A 27690-nucleotide genomic window follows, 5' to 3' on the forward strand; every position below is an offset into this window, starting at 1 on the left:
CAATAGGCAGCCCTGCTGATCTATTTGGCTGCAGTAGTGAACTGAATTACACCAGAAACAATCATGCAGCTAATCTTGTCAGTTCTTCTGACAATATTGTAAGAAACCCCTGACCTGCGGCATGCTTGTTCAGGGTCTATGGTTGAAAGAATTAGATGCAGAGGACCAACACAGCAGCCAGGCAACTGGTATTGCTTAAAAGGAGATAAATATGGCAGCCCAATATTATTCTCACCTCGGGTTCCCCTTAAAAGTGCAACACAAAGACAGTAGGCCTTTCCCCAGAAAATTAACATAATTGTTCAGGTTTTCTCAAGAAAATACACGTAATGTGAACAGATTTGACCAGAAAATAGTTCAATCATGTCGGCAGATTTGCCCAAAAAACACGTTCAATCATGTCGGCAGATTTGCCCAAAAAACACATTCAATCATGTCGGCAGATTTGCCCAAAAAACACATTCAATCATGTCGGCAGATTTGGCCAAAAAACACATTCAATCATGTTGGCAGATTTGCCCAAAAAACACGTTCAATCATGTCGGCAGATTTGCCCAGAAAATACATGCAATCATGTCGGCAGATTTGCCCAGAAAATACATGCAATCATGTCGGCAGATTTGCCCAGAAAATACATGCAATCATGTCGGCAGATTTGCCCAGAAAATACATGCAATCATGTTGGCAGATTTGCCCAGAAAATATATGCAATGATGTAGAAGATTTGACTAGAAAATACATGCAATCATGTGGCCAACCTGGCCAGAAAACACTTCAATCATGTAGCAGACCTGGCCAGAACAGTCGATACACCTGCTAATATAAATTTAATAAAAATTTACTCACCTGAAGCAGCAGCAGACCTCCTGTCCCAGCCTCCGTCCGGCACGCAGCTCCCACGATCCTCTGCAGCCGGCCAGCAACTGAAACTCCCGCCTATTAGACGCCGAAAATCAGTTCACGCTGGGGGTGCTTGGACAATATTAGGGGGTGCTTCAGCACCCAAACCACCCCCCTGGCACCGCCACTGCCCCAGTATAGCTAGAATAGTTGCCCCAGTATAGCATAGTGGCCCCAGTGTAGCATAGTGTAGCATAGTGACCCCAGTGTAGCATAGTGTAGCATAGTGGCCCCAGTGTAGCATAGTGTAGCATAGTGGCCCCAGTGTAGCATAGTGGCCCCAGTGTAGCATAGTGCAGCATAGGTGCCCCCAGTGCAGCATAGGTGCCCCCAGTGCAGCATAGGTGCCCCCAGAGCAGCATAGGTGCCCCCAGTGCAGCATAGGTGCCCCCCAGTGCAGCATAGGTGCCCCCCAGTGCAGCATAGGTGCCCCCCAGTGCAGCATAGGTGCCCCCAGTGCAGCATAGGTGCCCCCAGTGCAGCATAGGTGCCCCCAGTGCAGCATAGGTGCCCCCAGTGTAGCATAGGTGCCCCCATTGTAGCATAGGTGCCCCCAGTGTAGCATAGGTGCCCCAAGTGTAGCATCCAGCATAGGTGCCCCCAGTGCAGCATAGGTGCCCCCAGTGTAGCATAGGTGCCCCCAGTGTAGCATAGGTGCCCCCGGTATGGGGGGAAGCTTGGAAGGTGGGGTGGCGGGGAGGGGGGCCAGACCACCCACCTCCCTCACCTGGGTCCCCTCCTTCCGGCGCTTTCCCCCTCCTAATTAGCAGCAGCCAGCAGCTTAGCGAAGCAGGCGGGGAGGACTTACTCACCTGCTCCTGGTGATGGCGCACAGCGTCATCCTCACGTGACGCTGGTCTCCGACTTCTCTCTCTGTCGCTCACTGTGCTTCCGCAAATCAGGAAGCACAGTGGGCGGTGGAGAAGGTGGAGACCAGCGTCACGTGACGATGACGCTATGCGCCATCGCCTGGAACGCAGGAAGTAGGTGAGTAAGTCTTCTCCACCCGCTCCTGCCCGCTCATCTAGCTGCTGCTAATTAGGAGGGGGAAGCGCCAGAAGGAGGGGACCCAGGTGAGGGAGGTGGGGGGTCCGGCCCCCCTCCCCGCCGCATTCCCCGCCACCCCTCCTTTCCGTGTTGCTTCCCCCTCCTGTCTTGCACAGGCCTCTGTGGGAGGCCTTGGTGACACCCCCTGGGGCGCCCGACACCCGGTGCGGGGCGCCCCATGCTGCCCTATGGTAGGAACGCCACTGACTCAATTATCAAGTTTATCAGCTTTGGGGTCCTTGGTATCAATACTTTGTATATTCCCATTAAAAAATTAACAAATCTGATTGGCTGTTTGTGGCTCCGCCCCCTTTCTGAATTTGAACCCTAGTCACCCAGTGACCAACTGGACCAGGTTTGAGGCATGTGCTATTACCAGTTTAAAATCAATCTCACTTTTTTTCCTTAATAGAGTATCTTTCCCCATGCCACCAGGCTCTTATCTCGTACGACGGCCGCAGAAGGGAAGCTGCAGACAGTGCATGCTAACTCAACCTGACTGGCTGAAGCCTTTATCCCTCCAGTTTTCCCCTCCCAAACCTTTGTTCTCCTCGCTGATTGGCCGCCTGTGCTCCTTCACCAATGGTCGCAGCCAGCTGCTAGGGCGCAGGGAGGGTGCCAGCACCTGTCCTCTGTCACTGTCCTTGGCCCCCCCTGTAGTGTGCCATGTCCGCCCCCTCTCCACACTCTATCCGCATTCGCCTCCCCCGCATACCCTCTCAGCACTCAGCATCTCCTCTCCTCTCTATTACAGAGCATAGCGGGGAGGAATAAAGGCAGCGCACACACAGACTCCCCTACTAATGGTTCCAGCCACCAGCAGTAGTGCAGAGAGTATAGACGGGAACTCCATCGCTCCAAAAGAGGGACAGTTGGGGGCTATGATTCAGATTAGCGCAACCAAAGACATCAACAGGCTGCCAGGCAATTGTTTAAATGGAAATCAATATAGCAGCCTCCATATCCCTTTCACTTCAGGGGCCCTTTAAAAAAATCCACTCAAACCAGCTTAGTCCTGTTATTACACTGATTCTGACTAGAGATGGTAAACAAGATGCAAATCATTCTGATTTCAATGCAATTTAATGCAAATTTTCTGCAGTTTGGAACTGCCCAATCAAATGTACTTTCTGCCATTTTTAACTGGCCAGATTTCAGGCTGCAATAAATTTGCCTGCAAGCTGCAATTACTAACATCTCATCTCCCATGTCTACTTCTGACTAATTCTTGATGTCACCACCAGTATGTTGCTAGTCTGTCACTATATGCCTTCCATTAGTGTTATATCCTCATTACTTGCCCTCCAATAATGACCTTCCAAATCTCCTTTCCCCATTTTCCAGGAAGACTGGTGAGTTTGACTTTGAAGCAATGCGGCTGGAAGAGAGAAGGCAATCAAACCTCTGTGTGTCTCTTGGAAGAGCTGACAGGGCGGCCATCACAGAAGGATATATATAGAAAAAAAAAGATTATTAATGTGAGATTATAATATTACTTAACAACACAGCACAAGCTTGATGCTCGGCCTCAGGAGACTCTGCTGCAATTACTCTCTCAGCTGGACTTCCCATTAAATCACATTGTTTTCTGTACGTCGGACACCAATCAGTGTCACTGTCAGCAAACGTTAAAGCACTTGAATTCACCAAAGATAATGCAGATATGCAGTTATATGTAAAAGTCCATCTACAGAAATAAAACTAGTATTGCCAGCACAAATATGTACTTTTATTAAAGAGGAATTACCATCTACAGAATATCCATCTACAGAATATCTACAGAGAGTCCTAAGGGCCTGTTTCCACTTAATCAGTTACTTTCAGTTATAACTGAACGAAAACTGATTTTTAAAGTAATGCCCATGTTTTCCTATGGCACCTTTCACACTTAAAGCGGACCCAAACCAAATATTTCTTTAATTAAAAATATTTAGTTGCACCACTTTGACACATACAAAGATAAATAAACACTCCTTCAAGCCTATGAGCATTTCAGTGCATGCTTTTCACCCTTCTCTTTTCATAGCTAGGGTTATACTGGGGGCAGCCATTAGCAATTCCTCCATTGCCGGACACCATCTACTCCACCAGTTTGCTGGAAAAATCCCGGCAATTTGAAAGGAAGGGAGGGGTTCCTCCAATAAATGTAAAATATTTTATATTTGTCATCATGCAGCTGAAAAAAGGCTGCTATTTATTATTATAATTTAGAAAATAGATTTTATTTCTGAAATCTTGTATTTTTAATTTGGGTCCACTTTAAAGAGGAACCCCCAGTGAAAATAGTGTAATAGAAAAAGTGCTTCATTTTTACAATAATTATGTATAAATGATTTAGTCAGTGTTTGCCAATTGTAAAATATTTTAAATCCCTGATTTATATTCTGATATTTATCACATGGTGAAATTTTTTCTGCTGGCAAGTGATGTAGCTGCTGCTTGCTGTTTTGGCAGTTGGAAACAGCTATACACAGCTATTTCCCACAATGCAACAGGGTTCACAGACAGGAAACTGTCAAGAGTACGTACTCAGAATTTCTTTGTGGGAGTGGTTTCACCACGATATCAGCCATACAGCGCCCCCTGATGGTCTGTGAAAAGGAATAGATTTCTCATGTAAAAGGGGGTATCAGCTACTGATTGGGAAAAAGTTCAATTCTTGGTCGGAGTTTCTCTTTAACGCGTTTTAACTGAAATCTTTTTCACAATGCACTGCTATGGAAAAACGCGTACCAACGCACACTAACGCTTACTAACACACACTAATGCACACCAACTGATTAAATGCAAATGGGCCCTTAGGCTAAAAAGCAGCAGCCCCACATTTCTAAGAACAAAGGATTGTGGGAAAAGGTACAGAAATAGTAGCCATTGTGATTAGCAAAAGATGACATCTCCAGTCAGACTGAGTTTGGTTGAGCTTGAGGAGATCATGCAATTGTTAGCTACAGAAAACAGTATTTAGATCTATAATTTATCTCACATCCGCTAGTCCTCAATACAAACCTTTAGTAAAAAGAAGAATATGCTTTAGCCTAGGCCATATTTCCAGAAAAAGGCCCAGGCCTTGGGTAGCTGCTGCCCAGTGGTGCTGCTTGACCAGGAAGAGGGTTTTCTGAATATGGAAGGCAATAGCTTCACTGTGAAGGAGAGAGGTGAGAGACCAGATCCTTTTCACCAGTGCCATTTCTGACCTATTTGTGCACTAGACACAATAACTTGTGACCCGGCCCTTCTCCACATACACGCAGACAATCTTTGGAGAGAGAATAGGATGAGTGGAGTAGTGTCAGCCAAGGATTACTACAGGGGCCAATGGAAGGCTGCAAGTCATCACAGATGCCCTTTAAAAACTGAAATATGCTGTGCTGTACACTACAGACGGTTTTACACAAAACTCAGGGTGCAGTTGTGCACTGTGTACACTAGAGGGTACCCCAGGTCTTTGCCTGGATAGCCTGTACTGAGAAATGGTTATGATCAGGGATGATCGTAGTCAGCCAACTTCGCTACCCTGGAACTACGCGTAGTTTTACACAATTACGCTTCGCCAAACTACGGCTTCGAAATCAAATATTCATTTCGTATGCATTTTGTAGACTACGCGTTAAAATACTCAATTACGCGTAGTGCGAAGCTTACTGTATGCGGATGCTTATGCCCGTATGCAGAAACTTTTACGCTTTAATACCTCTTTAAATGCTTATACTGGGAACTCTTCTATGCGTACATTCCCCTTTCTAATGCGTAAATTTGTAAGCATACAATCGCACGCGGAAAATTAGAAGCGAGTAACGCATTCGTAGTTCATTACGCAATACACATGTTAACTATGCATAGTGGGTGTAAGCTACGCATAGTGGTACTTCGCTACGCGTAAATTCGTAAGCGTAGTTTTGAAACTTCACCTATGAACTACGATGCGTAGATGCGAACTATGATGTGTAAATTCGCACTGGCGCAACAGCACAACCCAGAAGAAAAGGTAAACAGGAGTTTACATGCCGGAATAGCAGAAGTTCTGTGTGTTGCTCATCAGATCTTACATTCTTCCAAGATTCACAATCTAATGTGCCTACAACTTTCTAAGGAAGCCATATAACATAGAGCAGTGCTGTCCCACTTCATGGGCAGGGGGCATGACTAGCACCAGATTTTTCAGCTAGAGAAGGCAGAGCATCAATGTCCTGGCTTTGGGGGCGGAGCCAAGCCCGAACAAGATGTAAACCTGACAGAGGAGGGGGACTGACACAAAAAATAGTCCGGGCAAGTGAGTGCGGCCCGCGGGCCACCATTTGGACAGTACTGACCTAGAGGTATATTTCTGAATTGTAGGAGGGGACAGGACAAGAGCACCAAGGAAACCTACACAAACACAGGGAGAACATACAAACTCTATACACATAGGGCCTGATCCAATTCACTTATTCTCTAATGAGATAAATTTTCATCTTCAGTTTAAAATACCCTACAAGTATTTAGTAATACCCTGATTGCCATCATGGCACTGATCAGAGTTTACAATCCCATAGTGAACAGGTGAAAAGAGGATAATTCTAATCACAATAAAATGGGTGCTACAATGGTATGCTAACATTCAAATCTCTAGGCCCCCCGGATACCTAAAAGAATTTGTTGCAACTGCATCACGTTTCGCATAACCTCAGATCAACAGGATCAAATAACACCCCAGAATCCAACTAAAAACCTTTGGAGCCAGAGCCTACTGTTACGTTGCCCCTACACTTTGGAACGCCATGCAACACCCAATCAAGACAGCTCCATCCCTGGAGCCGATTAAATCAAAACTAAAAAGCCACTCCTTTTTTAGTCTGGAATTTATGATCACATAACATTTTCTTCTGTAACACATCACAATTCACAAACAGCAACTGTACTGATCTGACACAAGCTTATGTGCTTTAGGTCCTTTGGAAGAAAAGTACTTAACCTGCCTGGCGTTCTGATTCCCGCGGCCGCGTTTTTTGCATATATATATTTTTCTTTTTCATGTAGCTAGCCTAGCGCTAGCTACATGATTCCCCCCTCCCTGCGGCATCCCTCCCACCCCTCCGATCGCCGCCGGCGCAATGGCCCGTCCGGAAATCCCGTTCTGAACGGGATTTCCTGGAGGGCTTCCCCCGTCGCCATGGCGACCCACGTTGTGACGTCATCGACGTCGTGACGTCACAGGGAGACCCGATCCACCCCTCAGCGCTGCCTGGCACTGATTGGCCAGGCAGCGCACGGGGTCTCGCCTGGGGGGGCCCTGCATCGGATTGGCGGCGGGCGGCGGTGATCGGGTAAGGCACGCAGCAAGCAAAGTGCTTGCTGCGTGTTTTTTAAAAAAAATTATTCTAATCGGCCCAGCGGGGCCTGAGTAGTGACCTCCGGCGTCTCTGGACGAGCCTAGCTCGTCCAGAACGCTAGGGAGGTTAACAAAATGTTTTGTTGCTGTTGTTGCTGTAAAGCTTTCAGTCTAACAGGGAATAGTAGCTATGAGAGTACTTCTCATTAGAAGTTGCAATCTAAAACAGAAATAGAGGTAGGAGGACCCTTCTCGTCTGACTGTACACACTAATTGGATACAGGAAATATAAGAGTCCTTCTAATCAAATGTTACATAATAAGAAAGAACAGTGGGCAGGCGTCCTGCTGGTTAGAGTTTACACTCTAACAGCAAACAGGGAGGCACTCATTAGATCTCACAATCAAACACAGAAGGACTTGCTCATTGAAGCTTGCACTCTAATAAGGAGGGGCCGGGCCGAGACCTCATCAGCAGTAATAATTGCAGCCTCTACAGATGAAGTCCTTCCATTTGTCAGTTCTGGGAATCGGAGTGCAAAGTTTGCAAGCAAAACATCAGAACAAACCATATTTTCCTTTTCCGATAAGAGCGGCTTAGAGAGCTTATTTGTGCTGTTCAGCCATAAAATATAATCAGAGTCAGCTTCACTAAAACAACACCGTGTCTACAAAACAACACAATTGCTGTAATTACAGCACAACACCAGCGCAGCAACTGGCGCGGGAGACTTTTCAGCGGCACAGTGAGTTGGCATCACCTTCCCCACGGTTTATTTTCATCTGATTTTGCCGCACAGGGCTCTCCTGCAGGGGTACATTGTGAGCCGTTTGAGCTGAACGACTTCGGAGTAGATTTAATTAAAGGCAGTGGGTATTGTAATTAACAAAGTCAAGAGAAGGGAAGAAAGTACAGTCGGAACACAATGGCGGAGCCACGCTGAGGTGTATGAAAAGAGCACTCGGAAACTTCACATCACAGGGAAAAAAAAAAACCTCGGCTTCTTGCATTCAAATCCCTTTGGATCAATATTGTATGTTTTAAAAGCAGTTGTTAGTTTGCTGCTGTAAATTGTTTTACTGTTTTAGTCATGTATACCAAAAGATAACCAAGGTCTCACTCTATAGGAACGCTGAGCTTTCCAGACTCATTATGGAGTGCGCACTTAACCTTTCCAGCATTCTCCAAGCCAGCAGTGCCTCGGTTTAGTGTTTTCCCTTTGTTTTTCTTATGTGAGTTGGCTTGGCAACTGGACCGAAGATATTGGGGCAGTGCCACAGCAGTAGGAGGACTGGCATTGTGTGAATCTTAATTGAGGCTCTCACAATACAATTAGGGCCAGTTCACATGGGCAGCTGACAAGCGGTGAATTCGCCACCTGTCAGTTGCTCTTCATCTGGAGCGCTCAGTACCGGTGCTGTACAGCCCCCCCCCCCCCCCCCACCATCCCCCATGGAGTGAAATCTGAGTTTGGCCACAGCCCCGTCAGACTCAACACGTCACGGTCCTCTGCCGCCCAGTAACGCCACCACGTGTCAACGCTTGACCCACGTGGTGTTACAACCGCTGCAATTTGGCTGCATTTAGATTGCATAAGAATTATACTGGTGGGTGCAGACAGGAGACTGAGATGCTCAGCAAGTGCACAGTTCACCTGTCCATCTGAAAGGGGCCTAAAGCACATGAACAGATTCCACCGTTGTTTGTACATCTGCCAATCCCCCTTCTTCACATTTCACAAGGTTGATGGTATATATATAGTCCAATGTTATTAAAGCTATGAAGCCACGTCTCAATTTTTCAGATTATTTTCCCTGTGACTGGCAATTTTTTGCCTGATGAGTGATCCTTTCCATGATCTCATGATGTGGGTACATGTGCACGATTACATGAATGATGCTTTGCGTCACGCGGTCATTACGACCACCATGATGCATCTTTAAGATCCCCGATGACTCCCACGCAAAGTACCGCAGTCGTCTGAACTCTAGTTTGCGCCCCTCGTAAGCTGTAGCATGATGTCGCATGTTCCTGCGGGTAGGAAGATGGATCAGGGAACGCTTGTTCGTCCTAGCGTCGCTGTGCATTCCCCGATCCATCTGTAGGTGAGTACCGGCCTTAAAAGAGCCCAAATACCTTTTTATCCCTAAAATAGTGACCTGTGGCCAGTCATTCATTTGTCAATACAACTGTAAGGCAAGTGTTTACATTACAACAGGACAGGGCGGTGCTGCAGGACGTGCCTCCCTCTACTTCAGTCCTCTGAGTATGTCTCGTGTGGTATGTATTTCCCATAGAGGCCTTCTACTGATTTATTCACTTAAAGAGACACTGAAGCGAAAAAAAAATGATGATATTATGATTTGTATGTGTACTACAGCTAAGAAAAAAAACATTAAGATCAGATACATCAGTTTAATTGTTTCCAGCGCAGGAAGAGTTGAGAAACTCCAGTTGTTATCTCTATGCAAAAAAGCTATTAAGCTCTCCGACCAACTTGGTCGTGGAGAGGGCTGTTATCTGACTTTTATTATCTCAACTGTAATTAAACTGTTTACTTTTCCTCTAGCAGAGGAGAGTTTATTACTTCACAGACTGCTCTGAAAGACTCATTTTGAATGCTGAGTGTTGTGTAATCTGGACATATTATAGAGTGATGCAATGTTAGAAAAAACACTATATACCTGAAAAGAAAAATATGAGAATATTTTCTTTGCTGCTAATCTTCTAGTAATTATTCATAGTACACAACCAATTCATTATATCATATATTTTTTTTCGCTTCAGTGTCTCTTTAAATAAGATATCTAGCCTATAACACAAATTCGCAGAATTCTCTTCTGTAAAGTTATAATTACCTGCCCAGTCTTTTTGTTGAGAATCTCTCTCGTATCCACCTGCTTCTGTCACATAGCCCCGCCTAGTAGAGAGAACGCCATGGCGTTTTTCAGTGGGGAGGTGGTGGATACGCACCGGAAGTGGTGGGCACAGAACCCTGGGAGAGACTCATAACAAGAAGACCGGGCAGGTATACAATATCAGTTGCCTGGCGGTCCTGCTGATATTTCTGGTCCGAAGTGTCGGAATCACACACCTGAAACAAGCATGCAGCTAATCTAGTCAGATTTTTGTCAGAAACATCTGATCTGCATGCTTGCTCAGGTCTATGTCTAAAAGTACTAGAGGCAATGGATCAGCAGGACAGCCAGGAAATGTGCAATGTATAAAAGGACATAAATATGGCAACCTCCATATCCCTCTCACTTCTTGCTAACTAACCCTAATCTCATGAGCGTCCGCAGCACATTTTCCAAAGGGGGGCAAAAATGGGAGGGGGGAGAGTGGGGGCAAGTTGCGCTGAAAAATGGACGTGGCCATGGACTAGGATGTGGGTGTGGTCACGGGTGGAGCCAAATTTACATTAACTTGGCAATGGTGGGACATTAGACTAGGACTATGGTAGGGATTAGATTGTGAGCGCCTCCGACACAGGTGCTGGTGACAAGTGCCCCCAGTTTAGGTAGTGATAGAGATCCCCCAAGTTTAGTAAAAGGGACCCCCCAGTATAGGCGCTTTGCAAGGCTGGGGGCTTGGCTGGGTGCTGCATGCTAATCACAGACCTCAGATTAGGGCGATCGGAGAGGCGGCGAGAGGCAGAGCAGGGCACACGCTATCTGCCCAGACCTGTACACTTCACATGCGGAAGTGAACAATGACGTCACTTCCGCATTGAAGTGTTCGCGTCCTGCGGGTAGCGTGCGCCCTGCTCTGCCTCTTGCTGCCTCTCCGGTCACCCTGATCTGAGGTCTGTGAGTTGCGGCCGGGGGGGCTGTTAACCCGGGGGGGGGGGGCACCTGACCCCTCTTGCCCTATGCTGCGGACACCCATGCCTAATCTTAACTACATCTTGACATTTAACTAAAGCTCCACCGCTTTCTCCAGACATTAGCCCCTGCTGTGGCTGGATAGTGTACTGGTTAAAGCGGACCCAAACCAAATATTTTTTTATTCAAAATATTTAGTTGCTCCACTCTGACACATACAAAGATAAATAAACACTCCTTCAAGCCTATGAGCATTTCAGTGCATGCTTTTCACCCTTCTCTTTTCATAACTAGGGTTATACAGGTGGCAGCCATTATCAATTCCTCCTTTGCTGGACACCACCTACTCCACCAGTTTGCCGGATTCTGTCCCGGCAATATGAAAGGAAGGGAGGGGTTCCTCCAATAAATGTAAAATATTTTATAGTTGTCATTATGCAGATGAAAAAAGGCTGCTATTTATTATTATAATTTAGAAAATAGATTTTATTTTTGAAATCTTGTATTTTTAATTTGGGTCCACTTTAACCACTTGAGGACCGTGGGCTTTACCCCCCTTAAGGACCAGGCACTTTTTTTCCATTCAGACCACTGCAGCTTTCACGGTTTATTGCTCGCTCATACAACCTACCACCTAAATGAATTTTGGCTCCTTTTCTTCTCACTAATAAAGCTTTCTTTTGGTGCTATTTGATTGCTGCTGCGATTTTTACTTTTTATTATATTCATCAAAAAAGACATGAATTTTGTCAAAAAAATGAATTTTTTAACTTTCTGTGCTGACATTTTTCAAATAAAGTAAAATTTCTGTATACATGTAGCACGAAAAATGTGGACAAACATGTTTTTGATTAAAAAAAAAACCATTCAGCCTATATTTATTGGTTTGGGTAAAAGTTATAGCGTTTACAAACTATGGTGCAAACAGTGAATTTTCCCATTTTAAAGCATCTCTGACTTTTCTGACCCCCTGTCATGTTTCATGAGGGGCTAAAATTCCAGGATAGTATAAATACCCCCCAAATGACCCCATTTTGGAAAGAAGACATCCCAAAGTATTCACTGAGAGGCATAGTGAGTTCATAGAAGATATTATTTTTTGTCACAAGTTAGCGGAAAATGACACTTTGTTACAAAAAAAAAAAAGTTTCCATTTCTTCTAACTTGCGACAAAAAAAAATTAATTCTGCAACGGACTCACCATGCCCCTCTCTGAATACCTTGAAGTGTCTACTTTCCAAAATGGGGTCATTTGTGGGGTGTGTTTACTGCCCTTGCATTTTGGGGGGTGCCTAATTGTAAGCACCCCTGTAAAGCCTAAAGGTGTTCATTGGACTTTGGACCCCTTAGCGCAGTTAGGCTGCAAAAAAGTGCCACACATGTGGTATCGCCGTACTCGGGAGAAGTAGTACAATGTGTTTTGGGGTGTATTTTTACACATACCCATGCTGGGTGGGAGAAATATCTCTGTAAATGACAATTTTTTAATTTTTTTTACACACAATTGTCAATTTACAGAGATCTTTCTCCCACTCAGCACGAGTATGCGTAAAAATACACCCCAAAACGACATTATACTACTTCTCCTGAGTACGGCGATACCACATGTGTGGCACTTTTTTGCACCCTAAGTGCGCTAAGGGGCCCAAAGTCCAAAGAGTACCTTTAGGATTTCACAGGTCATTTTTGTTTCAAGACTACTCCTCACGGTTTAGGGCCCCTAAAATGCCAGGGAGGTATAGGAACCCCACTAATGACCCCATTTTAGAAAGAAGACACCCCAAGGTATTCCGTTAGGAGTATGGTGAGTTCATAGAAGATTTTATTTTTTGTCACAAGTTAGCGGAAATTGATTTCAATAGTTTTTTTTTCACTTCAATAGTGTCATTTTCCGCTAACTTCTTGTGACCAAAAATAAAATCTTCTAAGAACTCACCATACTCCTAACGGAATACCTTTGGGTGTCTTCTTTCTACAATGGGGTCATTTGTGGGGTTCCTATACTGCCCTGGCATTTTAGGGGCCCTAAACCGCGAGGAGTAGTCTTAAAACCAAATGTCGCAAAATGACCTGTGAAATCCTAAAGGTACTCATTGGACTTTGGGCCCCTTAGCGCACTTAGGGTGTAAAAAAGTGCCACACATGTGGTACCGCCGTACTCAGGAGAAGTAGTTTAATGTGTTTTGGGGTGTATTTTACACATACCCATGCTGGGTGGGAGAAATATCTCTGTAAATGACAATTGTTTGATTTTTTTTACACACAATTGTCCATTTACAGAGATATTTCTCCCACCCAGCATGGGTATGTGTAAAAATACACCCCAAAACACATTATACTACTTCTCCTGAGTACGGCGATACCACATGTGTGACACTTTTTTGCAGCCTAGGTGCGCTAAGGGGCCCAACGTCCTATTCACAGGTCATTTTGAGGCATTTGTTTTCTAGACTACTCCTCACGGTTTAGGGCCCCTAAAATGCCAGGGCAGTATAGGAACCCCACAAGTGACCCCATTTTAGAAAGAAGACACCCCAAGGTATTTCGTTAGGTGTATGGCGAGTTCATAGAAGATTTTATTTTTTGTCACAAGTTAGTGAAAATTACACTTTGTGAAAAAAAAACAATAAAAATCAATTTCCGCTAACTTTTGACAAAAAATAAAATCTCCTATGAACTCGTCATACACCTAACAGAATACATTGGGGTGTCTTTTTTCTAAAATAGGGTCACTTGTGGGGTTTCTATCCCGCCCTGGCATTTTATGGGCCAAAAACCGTGAGTAGTCTGGAAACCAAATGTCTCAAAATGACTGTTCAGGGGTATAAGCATCTGCAAATTTTGATGACAGGTGGTGTATGAGGGGGCGAATTTTGTGAAACCGGTCATAAGCAGGGTGGCCTTTTAGATGACAGGTTGTATTGGGCCTGATCTGATGGATAGGAGTGCTAGGGGGGTGACAGGAGGTGATTGATGGGTGTCTCAGGGGGTGGTTAGAGGGGAAAATAGATGCAATCAATGCACTGGGGAGGTGATCGGAAGGGGGTGTGAGGGGGATCTGAGGGTTTGGCTGAGTGATCAGGAGCCCACACTGGGCAAATTAGGGCCTGATCTGATGGGTAGGTGTGCTAGGAGGTGACAGGAGGTGATTGATGGGTGTCTCAAGGTGTGATTAGAGGGAGGAATAGATGCAAGCAATGCACTGGCGAGGTGATCAGGGCTGGGGTCTGAGGGCATTCTGAGGGTGTGGGCGGGTGATTGAGTGCCCTAGGGGCAGATAGGGGTCTAATCTGATGGATAGCAGTGACAGGGGGTGATTGATGGGTAATTAGTGGGTGTTTGGAGGAGAGAACAGATGTAAACACTGCACTTGGGAGGTGATCTGACGTCAGATCTGCAGGCGATCTATTGGTGTGGGTGGGTGATCAGATTGCCCGCAAGGGGCAGGTTAGGGCTGATTGATGGGTGGCAGTGACAGGGGGTGATTGATGGGTGGCAGTGACAGGGGGTGATTGACGGGTGATTGACAGGTGATCAGTGGGTTATTACAGGGAAGAACAGATGTAAATATTGCACTGGTGAATTGATAAGGGGGGGGGGGTCTGAGGGCAATCTGAGCGTGTAGGCGGGTGATTGGGTGCCCGCAAGGGGCAGATTAGGGCCTGATCTGATGGGTAACAGTGACAGGTGGTGATAAGGGGTGATTGATGGGTGATTGATGGGTAATTAGTGGGTGTTTAGGGTAGAGAACAGATGTAAACACTGCACTTGGGAGGTGATCTGACATCGGATCTGCGGGCGATCTATTGGTGTGGGTGGGTGATCAGATTGCACGCAAGGGGCAGGTTAGGGGCTGATTGATGGGTGGCAGTGACAGGGGGTGATTGATGGGTGATTGACAGGTGATTGACAGGTGATCAGTGGGTTATTACAGGGAAGAACAGATGTAAATATTGCACGGGCGAATTGATAAGGGGGGGTCTGAGGGCAATCTGCTGTGGGCGATCAGGGGGCGGGGGGGGGGGGAATCAGTGTGCTTGGGTGCAGACTAGGGTGGCTGCAGCCTGCCCTGGTGGTCCCTCGGACACTGGGACCACCAGGGCAGGAGGCAGCCTGTATAATACACTTTGTAAACATTACAAAGTGTATTATACACTTTGTATGCGGCGATCCGGGTGCTAGTAACCCGCCGGCGCTTCCGAACGGCCGGCGGGTTACAGCGCAAGGGGGGCGGAGCCAGGCGCCGGCGGCCGATCGCGTCACGAATGACGCGATCGCGCCGTCCATGCCCCTACAAGGACCGCCGCTTTTGGGCATGAACTGGTCCTTGCGGGGTCCACTTTCCGGCCGCCTCTGTGCGTTAGGCGGTTGGGAAGTGGTTAAGGGCTCTGCCTCTGACACAGGAGACCTGGGTTTGAATCTCGGCTCTGCCTGCTCAGAGATCTTGGTTGGAGAGCTTGGGGAAGTCTCCCTAACACTGCTACTGCCTATAGCGCGCATCCTAGTGGCTGCAGCTCTGGCGCTTTTAGTGCGCCAGGAGAAAAGTGCGATATAAATGTTCTGTGTTTGTTCATGGTGCCTAAGGTATAGTACCCACTACAAAGTGCTATCGCAATCTCTAGCTATTTGTGATAGCACTCTGTAAGCGAATTTGGAAGTGATTTCCCTGCTCCTATACAATACATTAAAATGGAATTGCTCCAAAAATGCTGCATGTCCTGGGATTGTGATTCCCATAATCACAATCGCTCCAGTGTGATCTGCACTTGCATTGGAAAAGGGTTTTGGGAAATCGCTAGTGATTGAAAACGATCCTGAAACGCTGCCAGAAATGCTCTAGTGGGTCCCAACCCTAACCTCTCTCTCAGAAGTTAACTCTTTTCTGATGTTGGGTCCAGGGGTACCCTTTTAAGTAACTTGCCCAGAATGAGCATGCAGATCAGATGCTTTAGCATTGAGACTTAAAGGACACCTGAATTGAAAGTTATATTGAGGCTGCCACATTTATTTCCTTTTAAGCAATACCAGCTGCCTTGCAGTCCTGCTGATCAGAGCAGAATTATCCACCAGGAAATATAAGCAGGCGCTTGGGGCCTTGTGGGTGTCAAGGGGGCCAACTGCCACCTTCTTTGATCTCTCTTCACTTCACAAGGGGGGCCCAAATCTACTACCTTGCCTAATGCCCCATTACATCGTAATCCGTCTCTGCTGCTGATCCTTTGCCTCTAATACTTTTAGCTAAACCTCATCAATGGATATGCTGATACTCTGTGCCAGGGCCAAAAGCAGCCGGCCCAATGCATTCATACCGAATACCAGTAATCCTTCAGCACTTTCAGAAAAGAGATTCATATTATTATATAAGTCTATTTGTTAACAATTTTGTTAAGTCTACTGTCGGCTTAAAAAAAAAAATCATTAATTGGCCACAGTTGACTAACCCAGCAGAGGGGATAGAGGAATGTTTTGCTCCTGTAAGTGTTTAAAAGAAGATGCAGCCGATAAGAAGGAAGGAAGGTGAGGGAGGGACGATATTTATTTTGAAATTCAGAAAATAGAAATGCGTGCTTTGGTACTTTTCCAGCACTGTGTGTAGGCAGATATTAGCACCACATGAAATTAGGTATCACTGAACTTGGCTACAACTACTGATCTAGAGAAATAAAAATTAGCAAGTAAGGAGAGAGAGGGCAAAGATTAATCGTCAGCAGTTCATGTAAAAAACATAAAATATTCCAAATGTTCTGCATGCAACTGCAGCTAGACCTGAGCAGGATACAAGGGAAGATAAAGGACTGAACTCTAATGCCCGGCAGCTTAAAGGGAACCTTATGTGACCTGTGACATGAAGAAATAGACATGTGCATTTATAACTACCTCCCCCCCATACCCACTTCCATAGGTCTGAAACAGGCTTACATGACTACACAATCCATGGTGTCGCTGTGTTACAACCATTCCAAATGTCTTCTGTAACTATCAGAGCTGTCCTGACTACTTGGGTTAAGCAAGGTTAATTACCATCTGCCATTAGACTTCCCATATAGCCACGCTGTCAAGATCCTTCGGTGGTAGGTTATCATCCTGCAGAGTGCTGTCATCTGAAAAAAATCAACACTGTTTTTTTATTTCATCTACTAGGTCATTAATAAATACATTGAAGAGAACTGGTCCCAGTGGTGACACTTGGAGGACCTCCCTGCTTAGGCCCGGTTCACATTGGCCTGAAAAACAGAAGGTTTAGTGGACCATAACGGAACAGACGAGAATGGATGCAAACAGATCCAATGTTAACCAATGAGTCCGTTTGAACGGCTCCAGTACGTTCTGTTCCGCAACACAGACCAGTTTGGGTCTACAGCTATTATTTTCAGATCGACGGATGCGTCACATTGACCACGCGCTAATGGAACGGAGGGTCGTGTATGGAAAACTGATGCCTTGAAAAAAGGGATCCGTTCCACAGATCAGTTTTTACACAGATCAGTTTTCCATCTGTGGCAGTGGGAACCGGGCCTAGCAGTTTCTCATATTGAGTATGATTTATTTACTACCAGTTTTTGCTGTCTGTCAGTGAGTCTTGTCCTTACACATGTAGACATATTCTTCCCTAGTCCCTTTCCTTGGCTTTTATATCAGGCTATTTTGAGATAGGCTGTCAACAGCTCAAGTAGGTTACATGTGTTTGCATTCACCACTTGATAACAGCTGAGCATGGCGGTCAGACAAGGCCTTTCATTAGTAAAGCCATATTTTTGATCTGAAACTAGAGTATTCTGTGCTGTGTAGTGTCCCCTAGGAAGCCTTCAAATAGTTTACACACAACTGATCTTAAATTGTACCTGAGACGGGGAAGGGGGGGGATAAAAAAAATATTTATACTTGTCAACTCCCCCTCCGGCATGGATCCCCCTCCGGCATGCCTTGTCCAGGTGTTAGACCCTTTGAAACTAGTTTTCCCTCACTTTTGTGGCCAGAAACAGTCTTTGTAGGTTTTAAAATTCGCCTGCCCATTGAAGTCTATGACGGTTCGCCAGATTCGCTTGTTCGCAAACATTTTTTGGAAATTCGCGTTCGCCGTTTGTGAACAGAAAATGTTATGTTTGTGACATCTCTATCTGCCACACCTTGAATATTTGGAATATGGTTGTTAAACCATGTTTTGGAGGTTTTTTTGTATGTATTCATTTGAGACCAGGTTATCTCATAGGGAAAGCACTCTTCTAGCTTTCAATCTTTGATGTTCTCTCGTTTTTCTTTTATTTTAGGGGAAGCTGAGAGTATAGAGCAATATTCTTTAATCATCTTGTACAAGTTTTTCAGTGTGCCCCCTAGTGTGTTACTATCTGCATATTATCATCCAATGCGGAACTAGCTCTCTTGGAGAGCCCATAACAAGAACTCTAATCTCCCAAAGCCCAGAGTTTTCAGTTCTCTTAGCAGGGGCGTAACAATAGACGCTGCAAGGGATGCCTCCGCAGGGGGGCCCAGACACCACAGGGGGGCCCGTGGGGGGAAAATGTTTGAGAGACTGACAGCTAAGGGCATGGAGAAAAAAAATGTATTCTGCTTTCCTACCATTGTTATATTCACTGCATGTGTCCACCACACAGATAAGGACTCATACAAACTTTGGAATTTGTCCCTGCACTGTCCCTGCTCCCTAGGGTTCGTAAAAAAAAAATATCTGTCTCTCACTCCAGCAAAGTTCTAAAGACTTGACAAAGACTTTACACTTTTTTTTAAAAGGTGACTCCTTTGTTTGTAGACTTTCCCTTTTCAGCAAAAGGATTCATAGATTCTTATCACACTGGCTAATGACTTTATGACCTCTGAATACTTTTACAATGCAATGGAGTGGAGTTTGATGTCTGACTGTCACTGCCTCACTGAGAGTTTGTTGTCTCATAAGATCTCAGTGACATTCTGAATGTTTTGCCAAAGTTACATTGATACTATATCTTATGTTCAGCATGTCATTGTTGTTCCTCCATATAGCATGTGCTCTCATGTAGTAAAATAATAAGGCTGTGTGTGTATGTATGTACTGGGAGCAGGGATGGACTTGTCGGCTGAAAGGGGCTGGAGGAAGCCCTGGGTAAGTAAATCTAGGGGTAGCATAGATTTCCTGACCTTTCCTTTAAAGGGGAACTGAAGAGAGATGTATATGGAGGCTGCCATGTTTATTTCCTTTTAAGCAATACCAGTTGCTTGGCAGCCCTGCTGGTCTATTGCTCTGCAGTAGTATCTGAATAACACCAGAAACAAGCATGCAGCTAGTCTTGTCAGATCTGACTTTGAAGTCTGAAACACCAGATCTGCTGCATGCTTGTTCAGGGGCTATGGCTAATAGTAGTGTTGGGCGAACAGTGTTCGCCACTGTTCGGGTTCTGCAGAACATCACCCTGTTCGGGTGATGTTCGAGTTCGGCCGAACACCTGACGGTGCTCGGCCAAACCGTTCGGCCATATGGCCGAACTAAGAGCGCATGGCCGAACGTTCCCCGAACGTTCGGCTAGCGCTGTGATTGGCCGAACGGGTCACGTGGTTCGGACCCGAACGCGCTCTGATTGGCCGAACTGTCACGTGGTTCGGGTAAATAAATACCCGAACCACGTCATATCTCCGCCATTTGTCTGTGGGTTTAGCTTTGGGTAGGCAGGCAGGGTAGTTCGCGCTCCAGCCACGCTAGCCAGGGTCCCCCCCAGTCATTGTGTGTCGCTGCTGGGAATAGTAGTACACCGCTCGCTCAGCATTCTGTTTACTGCCACTCTGTGTACCTCGCTCAGCCACACTATATAGCATTCTGTTTACTGCCACTCTGTGTCTGCTGGGAATAGTAGTACACCGCTTGCACAGCCACACTATATAGCATTCTGTTTACTGCCACTCTGTGTACCTCGCTCAGCCACACTATATAGCATTCTGTTTACTGCCACTCTGTGTCTGCTGGGAATAGTGGTACACCGCTCGCTCAGCCACACTATATAGCATTCTGTTCACTGTTCTGTGTCTGCTTGGAATAGTGGTACACCGCTCGTTCAGCCACACTATATAGCATTCTGTGTACTGTTCTGTGTCTGCTGGGAACAGTAGTACACCGCTCGTTCAGCCACACTATATAGCATTCTGTGTACTGTTCTGTGTCTGCTGGGAACAGTAGTACACCGCTCGCTCAGCCACACTATATAGCATTCTGTTCACTGTTCTGTGTCTGCTGGGAATAGTGGTACACCGCTCGCTCAGCCACACTATATAGCATTCTGTTCACTGTTCTGTGTCTGCTGGGAATAGTGGTACACCGCTCGCTCAGCCACACTATATAGCATTCTGTTCACTGTTCTGTGTCTGCTGGGAATAGTGGTACACCGCTCGCTCAGCCACACTATATAGCATTCTGTTCACTGTTCTGTGTCTGCTGGGAATAGTGGTACACCGCTCGCTCAGCCACACTATATAGCATTCTGTTTACTGTTCTGTGTCTGCTGGGAATAGTGGTACACCGCTCGCTCAGCCACACTATATAGCATTCTGTTCACTGTTCTGTGTCTGCTGGGAATAGTGGTACACCGCTCGCTCAGCCACACTATATAGCATTCTGTTCACTGTTCTGTGTCTGCTGGGAACAGTAGTACACCGCTCGTTCAGCCACACTATATAGCATTCTGTGTACTGTTCTGTGTCTGCTGGGAACAGTAGTACACCGCTCGTTCAGCCACACTATATAGCATTCTGTGTACTGTTCTGTGTCTGCTGGGAACAGTAGTACACCGCTCGTTCAGCCACACTATATAGCATTCTGTTCACTGTTCTGTGTCTGCTGGGAATAGTGGTACACCGCTCGCTCAGCCACACTATATAGCATTCTGTTCACTGTTCTGTGTCTGCTGGGAATAGTGGTACACCGCTCACCCGTCACTGTATAGCATTGTGCTCTGTGTCGCTGCTGGGAATAGTGGTACTGTATAGCATTTCTGTACTGCCACTGTACTGCTGCCAGTCAGCGTGTACTGTAAGGATAAGTGAAATGAGGAAGAAATCCGGTGAAAGAGGGAGGGGCAAGGGAAGAGGTGTTTCCCCTGACGGTTCACGTACAGGCCACAGGGGAGCACCCAAGAAAACCCACTCAATACCACCCATGTTGTCCAGGACAACAACCCTCACAAATCCAAAAGAACAGGACCAGATAATTACTTGGATGACCTCTCAAGCGTCCAGCAGTGGGTTAAGCAGCACCAGCACATCACGCACGAGGTCCGAGTCCTCAGCCAGTTACAAGGAGCCAGTGGGCACAAAGCTGACACAACCGGCAGCGACACCACGCACACAACTGCCAGATAACCAGTCCGATGAATTACCTCAGGACACAATGGGGTATTCGCAGGAGCTATTCCCAGCCCAACAAACTTCCACCTTTCAAAGGTCAATGGAGGAACAGCCAGAAATGTTGTGCCTGGATTCACAACCGTTAACTGTGGGAAATGTACCGCGCACTGAAATACGAGGCGAGTCCGAAGAGGACTCGGAAACCCAAATCCCAGAGCAATTTGGGCAGGAGGGGTTGCAATTGCAGGAGGTCGGCCGACAAGATCTGGAAGACGACGTTGGAGTGTGCTGCGCAGAGGTTGTTGTGGGGAGCTCTACTCCACGGCGGTGGCCCACAATGACATATGACGAGTTTGAGGAGATGGAAGAGGAGGGTATGGACAATGTGGACAGAGACCCAGATTTTGTTTGTGAACGAGAACATCGCCGTCGTAGCAGCAGCACAGATGAGTCTGTTGAAGAACACACTGCTGCACGAGTTCGCCTTGTGCCACAAGGTAGGCGGCGCGCAATTTCAGGCACCACAAGCGTGGAAGTTCAAGTGAGAGGCAAAAGAGGAGCAAACAGAAATCGCCAGCAAGGAGGCAGGTGCTCCAAAGTCTGGGCTTTCTTTGAAGACTGCACTGAGGATGTTACCATGGCGATTTGCAAGGTGTGCAAGACCCGCCTGAGCACAGGGAAAAATATTAACAACCTCTCCACCACCAGCATGAGCCGTCACATGCTATCCAAACATCCCACTCTTTGGGCAAACGCGTCAGGACAGGGTACCAGAAACAACACTGCCTCCCTTGGGTTCACCAGACCCGCCTCAGCAGCAGCAGTAGCCCAGCCATTGCGTGGTTCACAACATTCACAAACATCAGACGACGCTGACACTGTCACTTTCCGGAGTAGTGCTCTTGAGGTCTCCCAGTGTTCATCAAACACAACAACCAACAGCCCTTCCGTGTGCAGCGCTACGGTTCAGTTGTCTGTGTCGGAGATGTTTGAGCGCAAGAGGAAATTGCCAGCAAATGACCCCCGGGCCGTGGCAGTAACAGCCAGCATAGCCAAGCTTCTGGCCTGCGAAATGCTGCCATATCGATTGGTGGAGACAAACAGCTTCAAGGGCATGATGTCAGTGGCCATCCCACGTTACGTGGTTCCCAGCCGCTACCACTTTGCACGCTCTGCAGTGCCTGAGTTGCATGAGCACGTGGTCAGCAAAATAACCCGAAGCTTGAAGAATGCCGTTGCCTGCAAGGTTCACCTCACCACTGACACCTGGACGAGTGCGTTCGGCCAGGGTCGATACATCTCCCTTACCGCGCACTGGGTGAACCTTGTGGAGCCTGGCAGCGATTCCTCACCTGCTACGGCACGGGTGTTGCCCACGCCACAAACAGCTGCACCGCCGTCCCTCCCACTGGATAACAGCAGCACCTACCTCTCTGACTCCTTCTCCTCCAACGCATCTCAAAGCTGTACCTCATCCGGAAACGCTAACCCAGCAGCAGTAGGATCGTGGAAGCAGTGCAGCACAGCTGTTGGCATGCGTCAGCAAGCGTTGCTGAAGCTAATCTGCCTTGGGGATAAGCAGCACACAGGGGAGGAAATTTGGAGGGGAATAAAGGAACAGACGGATTTGTGGCTGGCACCGCTGGACCTGAAACCGGGCATGGTTGTGTGTGATAATGGGAGTAATCTCATTCGCGCTTTAAGGTTGGCTAAGCTGACACACATCCCTTGCCTGGCGCACGTGATGAACCTAGTAGTTCAGCGGTTCCTGAGGACATACCCAGGCGTGCCCGATCTGCTGTTGAAGGTGCGTCGAGTGTCCAAACATTGTAGAAATTCCAGTACTGCTTCGGGGGCACTCGCCAAGATGCAGGAGCGCTTCAATCTCCCCCACCATCGCTTGCTGTGTGATGTCCCTACGCGCTGGAATTCTACGCTGCACATGCTAGCCCGCTTTTGCGAGCAGAAGAGTGCAGTGGTCCAGTACATGACGGCGCAGTACCGAGGCGCATCCGGCCAGCTGCCAAGCTTCTGTGGATCCGATTGGGCCAACATGTTGGACCTCTGCCAAGTCCTCCAAAATTTTGAGCAATCCACGTTGCTTGTGAGCAGTGACAACTCTTCAGTCAGCATTACCATACCACTGCTGTGTTTACTGAAGAGGTCGATGTTAAAAATCAAGGAAACAGCTGTCATGATGCAACTGGGGGAATCTGAAGGAGAAAACGATCAGCGTGATGGTACCAACATCAGGCCATCCGCCTCAGGGAACGCTGGCCCCAGCAGCTATGACGAAGAAGAGGAGGAGGAACAGCTGGAGTTGGAGCAGGAATTTCATGCCACCACTGACGAGGGCCAGAGCGGTGCACGTTGGACTTCAACAATTCAACGCGAATGGTCAGCAGAAGCAGACCAGGAGGAAGGTGACGACTATGATGCATCACAACAACTATCACAACGCTCACAAGAGGATGATGAGGATTCTGGTAGGACTCTGGCACACATGGCTCAATTCATGCTAGACTGCATTGAACGTGACCCACGCATTGTGCGCATTCTGGACAACACCAATTACTGGGTTTATACCCTTCTGGATCCACGGTACAAACACAATGTTCCAAAACTGCTTGAAGAAAGAGTCAGACAGGTCAAAATGGAAGAATACCAGCAGGCCCTTGTGGAGACTTTAGAGAGGAGATTGACATCCTCCCCCTCCTCTAGCCAGTTGTACGCAGACAGACTGACTTCCGCAAACCCAGGACGACCAGGAGGGCAGCAAACAACGCAAGCCGCAGCTAGTACCCAAAAGGGAATGGTATCGGCAGTGTCCTTGGAGTGGGAAAATTTTCTGACACCCATGCAGCCGCAGCCCACTGAACAGCAAGCGTGCAGATCCACCTCCAACACCGATCGCCTGGAGAAGATGGTCAAGGACTACATGTCAGATGGCGTAGCTGTGTCGAACCATCCATCTGCACCCTTCAACTATTGGGTATCGAAGCTAGACACCTGGCACGAACTGGCAATGTACGCAATAGAGGTGCTGGCTTGCCCGGCAGCCAGCGTTATGTCGGAACGCTGTTTCAGTGCTGCCGGAGGCATCGTCACAGATCGGCGTATCCGCCTCTCTACAGACAATGCAGACCGTCTGACTCAAATTAAAATGAATCAATCCTGGATTGGAAATGACTACGCAACACTCCAGGACCCCAACCAAGTAACATGACCAATGAACATCTGGGATGGTGTTGCGTTTCCGGGCCCTGTTTATTGAACCTCTCATCTGTATTACATTTATGACTGCATGGCGGCAAAAAGCATTGCTGCTATATCCGCACGCTTTTTGTCCACATGCAAGGCCTGGGTTGTTGTGTCTCACAAAGCGTGGCCTTCTCCTCCTGCGCCTGCTCCTGTTCCATCACGTCTGCTGCTGCTGGGTTAGCGTTGCCGCGTGGTCCCTGTTTATTGAACCACTTATCTTTATTACATTTATGACTGCATGGCGGTACAAAGCATGCTATCCGCACGCTTCTTGCCCTCATGCAAGGCCTGGGTTGTTGTGTCTCACAAAGCGTGGCCTTCTCCTCCTGCGCCTCCTCCTGTTCCATCACGTCTGCTGCTGCTGGGTTAGCGTTGCCGCGTGGTCCCTGTTTATTGAACCACTTATCTTTATTACATTTATGACTGCATGGCCGTACAAAGCCTGCTATCCGCACGCTTCTTGCCCTCATGCAAGGCCTGGGTTGTTGTGTCTCACAAAGCGTGGCCTTCTCCTCCTGCGCCTGCTCCTGTTCCATCACGTCTGCTGCTGCTGGGTTAGCGTTGCCGCGTGGTCCCTGTTTATTGAACCACTTATCTTTATTACATTTATGACTGCATGGCGGTACAAAGCCTGCTATCCGCACGCTTCTTGCCCTCATGCAAGGCCTGGGTTGTTGTGTCTCACAAAGCGTGGCCTTCTCCTCCTGCGCCTGCTCCTGTTCCATCACGTCTGCTGCTGCTGGGTTAGCGTTGCCGCGTGGTCCCTGTTTATTGAACCACTTATCTTTATTACATTTATGACTGCATGGCGGTACAAAGCCTGCTATCCGCACGCTTCTTGCCCTCATGCAAGGCCGGGGTTGTTGTGTCTCACAAAGCGTGGCCTTCTTCTCCTCCTGCGCCACCCTCCTCCTGTTCCATCACGTGTGCTGCTGCTGGGTTAGCGTTACCGGTCCCTTTTCCTGGAACCTCTTATATGTATTACATTTATGACTGCATGCCGACAAAAAACATGTTACCTGTGCAAAGAAAACAGACATTTCCCGCATTTAAAAGACAGTTTTCCCTTTGAAACTTTAAAATCGATTTTCTCAAAAACTATAAGCTCTTTTTGCTAATTTTTTTTTCCTCTTGTACCCACTCCCAAGGTGCACATACCCTGCAAATTTGGGGTATGTAGCATGTAAGGAGGCTTTACAAACCACAAAAGTTCGGGTCCCCATTGACTTCCATTATGTTCGGAGTTCGGGTCGAACACCCGAACATCGCGGCCATGTTCGGCCTGTTCGGCCCGAACCCGAACATCTAGATGTTCGCCCAACACTAGCTAATAGTATTAGAGGCAGAGGATCAGCAGGGCTGCCAGGCAACTGGTATTGAAGGAAATAAATGTGGCAGCCTCCATATACCTCTCTCTTCAGTTCCCCTTTAAGTGTAAGTGTTTTTATCTGCATGGGGAAAACACATTGGTCCTCAGTTTTCCTGTGCGGAAAGCAAGGGGGGTGGGGGGCCTATCCAAAGTTTTGCAGGGGGGCCCAGTGATGTCTAGTTACGCCCCTGTCTCTTAGATCTGACTGGTGATCTCTTTACCCTTTCTCTAGTTGGATGTAGAGACTATATGCATGCTGCTAGTACTTCTGTAATTTGTTGTTCAACCAGTCTGAAGCTGATAAAATTAAATAAACCCCTAGTGGGAAATCAAAATCAGTCACCGGGGTTGGTTTGAAATTCCTGCTGGGAATCTCAAGAATGTGACAGTCTGTGCATGTTCCTGCTGAGTAAATGGGGAATGTTGAAGGTATGGATGCCGGGATGGGGTGTTTTTTACTAGCAAGTAGTGTTGGGCGAACAGTGTTCGCCACTGTTCGGGTTCTGCAGAACATCACCCTGTTCGGGTGATGTTCGAGTTCGGCCGAACACCTGACGGTGCTCGGCCAAACCGTTCGGCCACATGGCCGAACTAAGAGCGCATGGCCGAACGTTCCCCGAATGTTCGGCTAGCGCTGTGATTGGCCGAACAGGTCACGTGGTTCTGGCCCGAACGCGCTCTGATTGGCCGAACGGTCACGTGGTTCGGGTAAATAAATACCCGAACCACGTCATATCTCCGCCATTTCTCTGTGGGTTTAGCTTTGGGTAGGCAGGCAGGGTAGTTCGCTCTCCAGCCACGCTAGCCAGGGTCCCCCCCAGTCATTGTGTGTCGCTGCTGGGAACAGTAGTACACCGCTCGCTCAGCCACACTATATATATAGCATTGTTTACTGCCACTGTGTACCTCGCTCAGCCACGCTATATATAGCATTGTGTTTTCTGACACTCTGTGTACACGGCTTAGCCTGGCTATATAGCATTGTGTGTACTGCCACTGTGCACCTCGCTCAGCCACGCTATATATAGCATTGTGTTTTCTGACACTCTGTGTACACGGCTTAGCCTGACTATATAGCATTGTGTGTACTGCCACTGTGCACCTCGCTCAGCCACGCTATATATAGCATTGTGTTTTCTGACACTCTGTGTACACGGCTTAGCCTGACTATATAGCATTGTGTGTACTGCCACTGTGCACCTCGCTCAGCCACGCTATATATAGCATTGTGTTTACTGCCACTCTGTGTACACCGCTCAGCCAGACTATATACCATTGATTACTGACACTCTGTGTACACCGCTCAGCCAGACTATATACCATTGTTTACTGACACTCTGTGTACACCGCTCAGCCAGACTATATACCATTGTTTACTGACACTCTGTGTACACCGCTCAGCCAGACTATATACCATTGATTACTGACACTCTGTGTACACCGCTCAGCCAGACTATATACCATTGTTTACTGACACTCTGTGTACACCGCTCAGCCAGACTATATACCATTGTTTACTGACACTCTGTGTACACCGCTCAGCCAGACTATATACCATTGTTTACTGACACTCTGTGTACACCGCTCAGCCAGATTATATAGCATTGTTTACTGACACTCTGTGTACACCGCTCAGCCAGACTATATTGCATTGT

At 47.2% G+C, this 27690-nt stretch overlaps 1 long non-coding RNA gene across 1 annotated transcript in view; it reads right to left on the minus strand.

The window, feature by feature from the left end:
- LOC137522452 (uncharacterized) overlaps positions 1–27690 on the minus strand; it is a 134577-nt gene that overhangs the window by 96858 nt on the left and 10029 nt on the right. Inside the window, exon 2 of the long non-coding RNA XR_011022299.1 lies at positions 17101–17180. This is a non-coding gene — a long non-coding RNA (uncharacterized lncRNA). The remainder of the gene's footprint in view (positions 1–17100; positions 17181–27690) is intronic.

Source organism: Hyperolius riggenbachi, chromosome 6 (genome assembly GCF_040937935.1).
Source record: "Hyperolius riggenbachi isolate aHypRig1 chromosome 6, aHypRig1.pri, whole genome shotgun sequence".
Taxonomy (NCBI): domain Eukaryota; kingdom Metazoa; phylum Chordata; class Amphibia; order Anura; family Hyperoliidae; genus Hyperolius; species Hyperolius riggenbachi.